We start from the raw sequence: 11,500 nt of genomic DNA, 5'->3' as shown, positions 1-11,500 counted from the left end.
CCACAAACCTTTACGCTTTATTTTCTAACATTTAAATGAATTTGAGGCTCTTATCTCCTGTTCAGAGTTTTATGCGAAGACATCAGCCCTCAGGAGACGAAGCCCCTGAAGAAAAAACACAACTGAATCACAAACCAGCAGGAAGAATCTAACTTGAATGATAATTAAAATTACTGCTAATTAGTAATGTCACAGTGTAAGGGACGGGCTCAGCAGCAGTACAGGAAGTTAAAGTCGTCACCTGGTGAGAAACATAAGAGACACACTGGATGTGTGGCATTTGTGTGTAGCAGCTGCTGTTGCTGATCTGCTGCAGAAAAACACACATGCTCCTGCAGCTCTGTGTCTACACAGTGTCTGTGTCATGTTCAGAGTCAGCCTGGACACAGAGACTATAGCTGAAATAGAGGTATTTTCTCTATTTTTCTGCAAGACACGTAACTTCCACAACACAGCCACAATATCAAGCACTGGATGGAAGTCAAGGAGACCCTGGTTGTGTCTTCATCCTCTGAAGGTGCGATTAAACTGTACCATTACAAAGACTCATTCTAATGTGGCCAGAAATATGTCCTTCATTTCCCAGGCAACAGGTCAGGATCCAACGGGTGAACCATTCTGGTCGGTGTTTACATCCCACCACAGGCCAACGTGCAGGAGGCACAGCGGGCGCTCGCCGATCAGATACTGTGTGTGGAGCAGACCAACCCGGACTCCGTAGTTATTGTCCTTGGTGACTTTAACAAAGGTGACCTCAGCCACGAACTGCCCAAATACAGACAGTTTGTTAATTGCCCGACCAGAGAGGGGAACACTCTGGACCACTGTTACCCCACAATCAGTGGTGCTTATCCCGCCGTCCCCCGGGCTGCACTGGGCCACTCTGACCATGTCATGGTCCACCTGATTCCCACATACAGGCAGAAACTAAAACTGTGTAAACCTGTTGTGAAGACATCGAAGCAGTGGAGCAGTGAAGCCATAGAGGATCTGCGGGCATGTTTGGACTGCACTGACTGGGAGGTGTTCAGGACTGCTTCCAACAGTCTGGATGAGTTCACAGAGGCTGTGACGTCATACATCAGCTTCTGTGAGGACTGCTGTATCCCATCATGCACCAGGGTGAGTTATAACAATGACAAACCCTGGTTCACAGCTAAGCTCAGTCAGCTCAGGAGGCAAAAGGAGGAAGCTTTCAGGAGTGGGGACAGGGACAGGTTTAAAGAGTCCAAGTACAGGTTTAGCAAAGTGGTGAGAGAAGCTAAACGACTGTACTCTGAGAAACTTCAGCTCCAGTTCTCAGCCAACGACTCTGCTTCTGTCTGGAAAGGGCTCAGAAAGATCACAAACTACAAACCTAAACCCCCCCACTCCAGTAACGACTTCCGTCTGGCCAATGATCTGAATGAGTTCTACTGCCGCTTTGAAAGACAGTGGGACAAGCCTGACACTAACCTCCACATCAGAGCCACATCAGAACCCCCCTCCTCCTCCCCTACCAAAGGAACGTCTCTCTCTATCCTGGAGAGAGATGTCAACAGGCTTTTTAAGAAGCAGAACCCCCGCAAAGCAGCCGCTCCTGACTCTGTCTCTCCATCAGCTCTTATCAGTCTCAGCTACCAGTAGTGAAAACATGAACTACAAATTACTGACCTTGTTTTTTTTGTGAGCAGCTGATGTTCAGTTAAATCCTGCATGTTAACGCTACAACTGCCTTTACTTTCCTTGTTTGTAATATTTTCTGCAACTAATCAGTTGAGTACACCTGAGAGTAGACAATCTCCTTCCTGTTTACACACGCACACCCAGTGTCAGTGAATGGTCACATAGGTATGCATTTTCAGGTGTGTTAGTGTTGTCGCAGATTATTTCTGATACAGAGCTGAAACACTCGTCTGGACGGAGATCGTTTTAACGTAGTAGTGTAGATGTAGCTGTAGAAAACAATGGACAGTCCACAAGCATGTTGAATTTTACCTGGATATTCTGTCTCCTGAGGACCAGCCCTGTCAGCAGGAAAAACATGTTTTAACCACTTTTTAAAAAATACCCACAGAAAAAACTAATATCAGTTTCAGTAAATGGACTGCTTATATAGCTCTTTTCTAGTCTTATTGACCACTCAAAGTGCTTTACAACGTGAGCCACACACACACACACACACACACACACACACACACACACACACACACACACACAGCACTTACATCTACAGTGGAGTGCTTTTAACATTCACACACACTCATACACTGATGGGACAGCCATCAGAGGCAATTTGTGGTTCAGTGCCTTGTCCAAGGACACTTCGACATGTGGATCAGAGGAGCCAGGGATTGAACCACCATGAGTATAGTAATACAGTAGCTCAATGGTTCACAAACTCTAGCTCCACAGTAAAGGACTGTGTGACTGCAGATAAAGTGGTGAAAATACTCCAAATAAAGCATTCTGTAACGTAGTTACACAAACTCTTAGTTTGTTTTTATTTTGGTTTCATGTCACTAACTCTCCTGTCATTTCAGATCCTGCCTTTCTTCCTTGCCATGCAATCTACTCATTTCCCTCACCTGGGTTGCCCCGCCCATCTCCTCCTCACCTGCAGTCCATTTGCTCATTAGTTCCTCAGTATATATACTAGTCCATTTTCACTTGTTGTCTGCCAGATTGTCTTGTGTTACTTGTTGCCAAGCTCTCCAGTGTTTCCAGTTCTGCCTTCCTGTTCTGACCCTCTTTTGCCTTTCTTGTACTACGGATACCTGCCTGCTCCTTGTCGGATTTGTTTGCCTGTTTCTGATCTCCTGGTTTTGACTCTGCCTGTTTTTTGGACTAAAGCTGTAAAACACACCATCACCTGTGGAGCTCATGATGACCTGGTAAACATCAATTTGTAAAGCTGTGTGTGTGAAAACATGCTGACATTAACATTTAGCTCAAAGCACGTGTGTGTGTGTGTGTGTGTACCAAATAGTGACCAGATCTGATCAACCACAGCAGACCATATCTTTTTAAGATGCACTTCTTTGCCTCTGGACTGCAGGACACCATCTACAATTAGTTACTAAGTTATTTCCTTGTTTTGGCAAAATACTGTAGTAAGTACAACATCAGAGTCTCCTGTAAACTCGTACGTCGACTGTGTGAATGCACATGATCCAGATCTTCTTTAAAACCACCATTTTCAGTGTTGGCTGCAGCTTTGAGGTTGAAAATGGTAACAGGAAGTGGAGAGGCAGGAGAATATACTATAATGTATACAGTCACACATCCCATGATAAAGAATATGTTTAATGTTAATGTTAAAATGCTGGTGCACCACAGCCTGTGTAAACAGCAGCAGTATGAAGCCTGTCTCAGTACAAACCCTGTGAACACAGACCTGATGCAGCAGCAGGGTTTCTGTTCACACTGCTCTCTCCTCTGTAGCAAAGAGGAGGTGGGAGCTCCAACTCTACAGATCTTCATACCCTGTAATCATGTCTCACCAGGAAATGACAGTTGGCTTTATTTTCATCCCCATTCAGGCTCCACCGCCTCCTCCCATTGAGCTCACATGATAATTGGTACCTTCAGTAAAAAGAGACAGAGAAATAGGCACAGCTCGAAGGATGTTGGACCTGAACAACAAAAGAAACCTCAAAGTGTCTCTGGATAACTCAGTCTTTTTGTTGCAGTGTACCCAGCAGCTGAAAACTGCCTGCATGTAGAAAATGTTTCATTTCCCTGGAAGACAACGTTTCATCATTAAATCTAACTTAAAAACAAATGAAGAGAAACTGAACATGGAGGGAATTCTGAGTGTTTGTGCAGAGCTCTCTGAACAGGGTAATATTCAGAGACATGTTTACAGTTTATGGTTCCCTTCAGAGATGAGAGATCTCATTTACAGACTCGACAGTGTTCAGACAGAACATGTTCACTGTTACTTCTGTTGACTTCACTGTACATGATGATGAAGGTTAAACAGTTAAATGATGAAGATGAGTTGTTTTACCTTGTTAATATCCACATGATGTCAACACCATGACTGAGTGTTTCCACCTTGAACTGCAGTGAACCAATGACAGTCTCATAAAAACAGATTCAGACAGCCAATCCTGTCAACTTGTGGGGATGTGGGGTGGGGCTAAATACACCTGAAACCTTGTCAGTACAGAAGGCCAGTGTCAGCAGTAGCACAACCACTAACACTGTGTCAGCCACTGCCAGTTATAAGCTAACCAACAACATGAACAAATAAAATCCCAATGTACCTCTCTCCAGCAATGCTTTCCAGCTCCTACTGGAGCATCCCAAGGTGTTCCCAGGCCAGATGGGATATATAATCCCTTGAACAAGTTCTGGGTCTACCTCAGGGCCACCTCCCAGTTGGACATGCCCAGACAACCTCCAAAGGATGCCGCCCAGGAGGCATCCTAACCAGATGCCTGAACCAACTCAACTGGCTCCTTTCGACATGAAGGAGCAGTGGCTCTACTCCGAGTTTCCTCCAGATGTCTGAGCTCCTCACCCTGTCTCTAAGCCCAGCCACCCTACGGAGGAAACTCATTTTGGCGGTTTGTACCCACGATCTAATTTTTTCTGTCCCTACCCAGAGCTCATGACCATAGGTGAGGGTTGGAACAAAGATCAACTGGTAAATTATGAGTTTCCGGCTCAGCTCCCTCTTCACTACAGCGGTCCGATACAAAATCTACATCACTGCTAACACTGCACCTATCCACCTGTCAAATCTCCTGCTCCATCATACCCTCATATGGGACAGCACCACATCCCCAACTCAGAAGGAGAAGTCCGCCGTTTTCCAGCTGAGACCCTGCACTGATACCGATCCTCATTCCAGCTGCTTCACACTCAGCTGCAAACTGTCCCAGTGAGCACTGGAGGTCACACTCCGATGAAGCCAACAGAAGCACATAATCTGTAAAGGGCAAAGATGCAATTCTGAGGATCCCAAAGCAGACACAGTCCTCACCTCAGTTGCTCCTTCAGATCTTGTCTATGAATGTCACAAACAGGATCAGAGACAAGGGGCAACCTTGAGAGTCCAACACTCACTGAAAACATGTTTGACTTGTTGAGAAAGCAGACATGGCTCTCACTTTGGTCATATAGGGACCAAATGGCTCATAACAACAGGCCAAGTACCCCATACTCCCAGAGTACCCCCCACAGAGCTCCCTTTCATTTGTATTACATGTTAAAACTTTTGCACTGCAGCAATTCTCCATCCCCTTCTTGTCTGTCTGCCATAATAATAAATAAAATTCATGAATATTTTTTGATAGTGATTTGATTGAGTCTCCCAGACCGTGCGTCCCAGTGGCTCACCTGGATTTGTGCTGCGCTTGCTGCTCAGGTCAGCGCACTGTTCTGGAAAGTTGCAGAGGACAGCACAAACAGTGGGACACTGTTTTGTTGTTTGAATTTCAACAATTTAGCAGAGTCCAGCAGAGTCCAAGCCTCAGGCTTGGAGAAAGCCCACTCCTTTGGGGACAGCAATGTTCACATCCTGGACAGGGAGGACAGGTGGTTCGAAAGAGGAGTGAAAGAAGCCATTTATGTGAAAGTAGAGAAACCATCCCTCAACAGGGGAGGAGGCCTCAGACACCACCTATCTCCAATTTACAATGCTGCCCTTTCATCCCTTCCCAGGAGATTCAACAATTTAACCTCTAAGAGAAACAACTGTTCACAAGTGGCATGTGACTCCAACCACTGTCGTTATAACACAATAGGGCTCTAACGAAGTGGAAACCAACTCTCCACCAAGACAGTCACTCTAACGACTGTCGTTGGCACATGGAGCACAAAGGGAACCAATGACATCATCAGCCTTGTGAAAGCCCCTCCCTGAGGTTAAATACCTGGGTCTCCACACCAGATAGTTGGACCAGTCCCAGCCTGGTCAGGTGCGAGAAAGAACTGATGAAGCCTCTTGGATGAGAGGTGAAATGTCGTCCTAGACAAATAACCAAGTCCAGTTGCTTTCGATTTAAAACTCCTTTGAGATACTATGACCTGGACAAATGAGAATATTCACAGGCCTTGATGATAACCTGCTCCAGAGCGCTCTGGACCTCTGACTGGGGCAAAGGTTTATCTTCCAACAGGACAACAACCCTAAGCACACAGCCAAGATAACAAAGGAGTGGCTTCGGGACAACTCTGTGAATGTCCTCGAGTGGCCCAGCCAGAGCCCAGACTTGAACCTGATTGAACATCTCTGGAGAATGGCTGTGCACTGACGCTCCCCATCCAACCTGATAGAGCTTGAGAGGTTCTGCAAAGAAGAATGGGAGAAACTGCCCAAAAATAGGTGTGCTAAGCTGTACATGTGATTTTTTTTGTTTTTTATTTTTAATATATTTGCAAAAATTTCAAGCACACTTTTGTATTGTGTGTAGAATTTTGAGGTAAAAAATGAATTTAATCCATTTTGGAATAAGGCTGTAACATAACAAAATGTGGAAAAAGTGAAGGGCTATGAATACTTTCCAGATGCACTGTATGTCCTTTCTCAGCTTCCATAAGCATCAGACAGCACCACGTCATCTTTTTCCAGGCACTGCTTTATTTTCTCACAGTGTTGAGTTAGTATCACGATACAACATGAGCAACATTTACAGAGGATGACACTCCACACAGGTGACAGATGTGTTTATATGGCTTGGGCTGAATGCAATACATCATCATCAATATCATTAACAACAACCTCTGTGTCATGGTCACGTGATTGTTGAACATATTCTTGAGGTTGAGGCTGGAAAATACAGCATTCTATTCCTAGTGTGAAGCTACAAGGAGGGGATGCAACATGATGAGTGACATGAACATCTTCAGTTACACTTAACAAAGATTGAAAAGCGATATAAAGTCACATTTTTTAAAACACAAGTCATGAAAACAATCATTCTGAAGCCAAGACAGAGGAGTTTGAAGCTGGGGGACTGAGGGCCCTAAAGAAGCCAGCCCAGGGGCCATCAGTGCTAAACTAACACAGCTCTGTGGAAACGTGCACAATCCTTGAAATTATACTCTGCAATTAATATACACAGCAGCGCAGCTCTGATAATTTGGCAAAGAAGCTATGAAAAACTAATGGTGCTCGCCTTTCTGATGCTGTAAATAACTGTTATATTGAGCATATTCAGCTTTTAATTTGGATTCATTTCCCCAAATATGAACAAATGCATTTAGTGAACAGAGGAGCAGCATATTAGAGCAATACTATATTTAAAAGCACTGCCATGGTGAGAGTTAGGCTCATATCTCACAGCCCATGCATCTACAGAATTTCCTTTTGGTATAGTATCAACAGGTTTCACCAGGCCTGCTGCAGATGCTACATTAGAGGAATATTTGTCATTTGCACATGTTCCTGGATCTGAATGGGTTTTTAAAGAAGGATGTGACTGGAGCAGCAGAACCTAATGAGGGTCTCACCACTGCAGAGGAGGGAAGGAGAGAGACTCAGGGATGCTTAGGTGGAGAAACACTGACAACCACTGTTCTCAGTTCAGGTGCTCAAACTGATCTAATGTAAAGTCTCAGTTTTAAAAGCTGGTGTTTCTGTCTGGTACGAACACATAAAGGCATCACTGATAAAAGATGTTTAAAGAATTGAAAGACGGTTTAACTACTGTCCCATAATGTTTGGTTCCACAGCATCGGTCTCTCTGCAGCTCTCAGCTTCTCTGTCTTCTGTTTAACTGTAACACAAGGTTTGTGTTTAACTTTATTTCCTTAAAATTTTGTGTCATTGTCCATGTTGCATTTAAAGGTTCTACCTATGATTTTTTTTCTGAAGGTGGTTTTCTGTCAGCAGCAGGTGGTGGTGATGGTCACCTGACAACAGCTTCAGTCATCGTTGTCTTTATAAGACCAGAGGTTATAACACGTCCTCTGTACAGCTACATCTTCAGGACAGACTGATGGGGCAGAAGCTAGCTGTTAGCATGTTAACTTCAGTAGAAGAGATGTGATAGAGGTAAGAGTTAACATTGGTGTTAGTCTCCACCTCTGGAGACAGATGTTGGTGAGTAAAGTATGAAGTTTGATGCTGAACTCACAATGTTTATTCTACACTGGTGAGTAAACAGCTGCTAATGTTAACGTTAGCTATGTGGCAGAAGCTAAACTGACTGATAGCTCCTTTAATTTACGTATTTTGTTTTCTGGTTTTGCGAATATTGGGACAGAGTCTTCTGTGTGTTTAATAAAATAAAAATAAACCCTAAATAGTTCCAGTTGTTTCTACTTGTGTCATTTTCTTTTCTGTACAGCTGCCATCAATGAAACTCAGTGTTTCCTGTGGGTGTTTCTCATTGTGTGTAACAACTGTACAGGAGGTCCTGAGTTTAACTGACAAAGCATACTGAAGTGATACGAGTCAAGATTACGGACTCAGTATTTCAGGTGCAGAACAATGATGCCATCAACGTTTACATTGGTTCCTTATAAGCCTCACGTTCACTCTGCTGTTGTCTGCCACCAGGTATGAAATCTACTGGGAAAACAAAGGTTTGATTTACAGCACAAAGGAACCAGGACAGGAAGAGGGAAGAGGACAGCACTTTTGTTTCTATCTTCTTTATCTTAGTTTTTCTCAGGGAACAGACATGACAGATGGTGCAACAAATGGAGAAACTGTGGAAACTATCCATCCATCCATTATCTATACTGCTTATCTGAACTGGGTCAAGGGGGGGCTGGAGCCAATCCCAGCTGACATTGGGTGAGGGCGGGGTACACCCTGGACAGGTCATCAGTCTGTCACAGCGCTGACACACAGAGACAACCAACCATGCACGCTCACATTTACGCCCACGGAAAATTTTGAGTCACCAATAAACCTAATGATCATGTCTTTGGACTTTGGGAGGAAGCCGGAGAACCTGGAGGGAACCCATGCAGACACAGGGAGAACATGCAAACGCCACACAGAAAGTTCAAATGGGGTTCAAACCAACAACAACAGTGTTAACCACCGTGCCACTGTGGAAACTATCCGACAAAAATAAGAACCTCATTGTTGAAAGAGGCAAAGAGACAGAAACTGAGACAGGACTTTACTATTGTCACCATCCCACAATCCTCCTGAGAGGAATGTGGATTGTCCTGTATAAAAAACTCTTTGTTTTTCTACATTATTATTGTTAAAAATCGTTCAGTAAGATAATACGTGAGATTTGTTCAAGCAATGTGATGGCACGTTAGCATTTCTTTTGAAAGAAATTATGTTATATATTATGCTACATTACTAGATTCCAGCATTGAGGTATAATTACACTCATGATTGTGTGCAGGAGTACGAACCTAAAAACCTTGGGTTGGGAATTGTGAGAAGGTTTCAGAGGAGACCAAGAGACGCTGTGATGCTCAGTGTTGTCTGTCACCACGACGTCACCAGTTAACATTGTTTTTCACTGCGAAAGAAAATGGGTGTGTCTTCACACACAGAAATGGAGCGGACTGAGGGTCTGCAGGGACCAGCTCCTGTCACGGTCTCACACTGCTGGCTTGCTAACATGCTAGCTGTTAGCTGAGCTCAACATTGATGTTTTTTAAGAGACAAAGATGAGTAATGTTACAGAGTTAGCTGGCTGGTGTGTTGGATTAGCTGTTAAACTTCACTGTCAGCTGCTGACTCGTCAGCTAACAAACAAACGTCACTGTTACTCTGACTGATGCAGTCTTTTGGAACATGTTTCCTCAACTTTTGAAGTTTATGTAAGAAACTGATGTTTCAGATGATTTACTCAGAGAGAAGCTGAGAGCAGCAGAGAGGTGATTCCTGGTACAACTGAATCTTACACACAGCTGGTTTACAGCAGGTCTGACTGAAACATGATCAAATCCACTTTCTGTGTTTATGGTTTAATTACACCAGAAGTAAAAGGTGAACCAGTATTTCAGACAGATGCCTGGCTCTGGTCTGGTCTGGTCTGGTTGTAACTGGGAGGTGAATAAGGTCATGAAGTGAGCAGAAACATGGTGGACTCAGCTGATTTAGTCTCAGTATTCAGGAGTCATGTTTGTGTTGGTCCATTACGGACATTTTCTAAATGATGAGCTAATATTTCTTCACACCATTAATAGATTTAAAGGATTTAATTAATCACAGAGGAGGACTGCAGTAATGTTCATGTTTGCATAGATTCATGTGGCTTTCAGTTTCACCTGTTAGAAAATTACACACCTGTCAAGACACTACTAATCATGTGGTTCATTTATAAATACGCCTCCTTTAAATCAGATTCACAGCATCTTGTTGACGAAGAAATGTTTCAGACTGTTCAACATTAAACAGGATGTTTCTTTTGTGAGTGTGAAAGGTTCAAGGAGCTCTGGTCTGCAGGTGTGTGATGTTCAGGTGTGCGTTATTCAAGTGTGTGATGTTCACGTGTGTGATGTTCACGTGTGTTGTTCAATTGTGTTTTCAAGTGTGTGATGTCCAATTGTGTGATGTTCAATTGTGTGTTGTTCAATTGTGTGTTGTTCAAGTGTGTGTTGTTCAAGTGTGCGTGGTTCAGGTGTGTGTTGTTCAAATGTGTGTTGTTCAGCTATGTGATGTTCAATCGTGTGTTGTTCAGGTGTGTGATGTTCAGGTGTGTGATGTTCAATTGTGTGTTGTTCGGGTGTGTGATGTTTGGGTGTGTGATGTTCAGGTGTGTGATGTTCAATTGTTTGTTGTGCAGGTGTGTGTTGTTCGGGTGTGTGATGTTCAGGTTTTGTGATGTTCAGGTGTCACATTTCTATTCCTTCATTTTAGAGCATTAGAGAATACCTGACCTAGTTCTCACCAGTTTTCTTTCAGTCTGTACTGACTCAGGACTCTGTAGATCTGAGCCAGGACAGGTGTTTTAGACTATTAGACTAATTAGATGAAAACTTCATATTAATAAAGAGCTTAATGAGTCATATGTTCTTTAATTATGGAGAAGGATTAAAAGGAGGATAAACAGCAAAGTCGCAGTCGTTCTAACCTGATCTGAACAGCTTCAGAGAAACACAGATTTTCAAAGTAAAACTATTTTATTCAGCGTTTTTCTGGATTCACTCACTGACTGTATGTTTCAGAGAGGATGAGACCTCTGTGGTTCCCGGTACAAACCTCTGACTGCAGTGATGGTTAAGGCGACTCTGTTTTGTTATTGTTTGGACTGAGACCCCTACAGGCAGAGAGTAACACGGTGTTGTAGCTAATGCTCTTTGACTCTGTTGTTGAGAGCTGGCACAAAGACACTGTATTGAAAATGTTGTAAACATTAGTTCTAAGAGGATGTAGCTGTGATGTGTCAGTTTGTGTTCACCTGTGTTTCAGATTCACCTGTCCACACAGTGAGTCTGACATGCAAAACACCTGTAGAAAAGGAAATTCAAGTAACATATGAGCTGTGTAGTGACGGACAAACCTTCAGTGAGGAAACACAGATTTAGAGCTGGACATTTGAAATCGTGAACTCAGGTGTTCTCAGGTGCCAAAGCATCTCCTGAACAT

Source organism: Trachinotus anak, unplaced genomic scaffold (genome assembly GCF_046630095.1).
Source record: "Trachinotus anak isolate AG129_WGS33_773 ecotype Australia unplaced genomic scaffold, CSIRO_AGI_Tana_v1 ptg000033l, whole genome shotgun sequence".
Lineage (NCBI taxonomy): Eukaryota > Metazoa > Chordata > Actinopteri > Carangiformes > Carangidae > Trachinotus > Trachinotus anak.
This window is presented reverse-complemented; position numbering follows the sequence as displayed.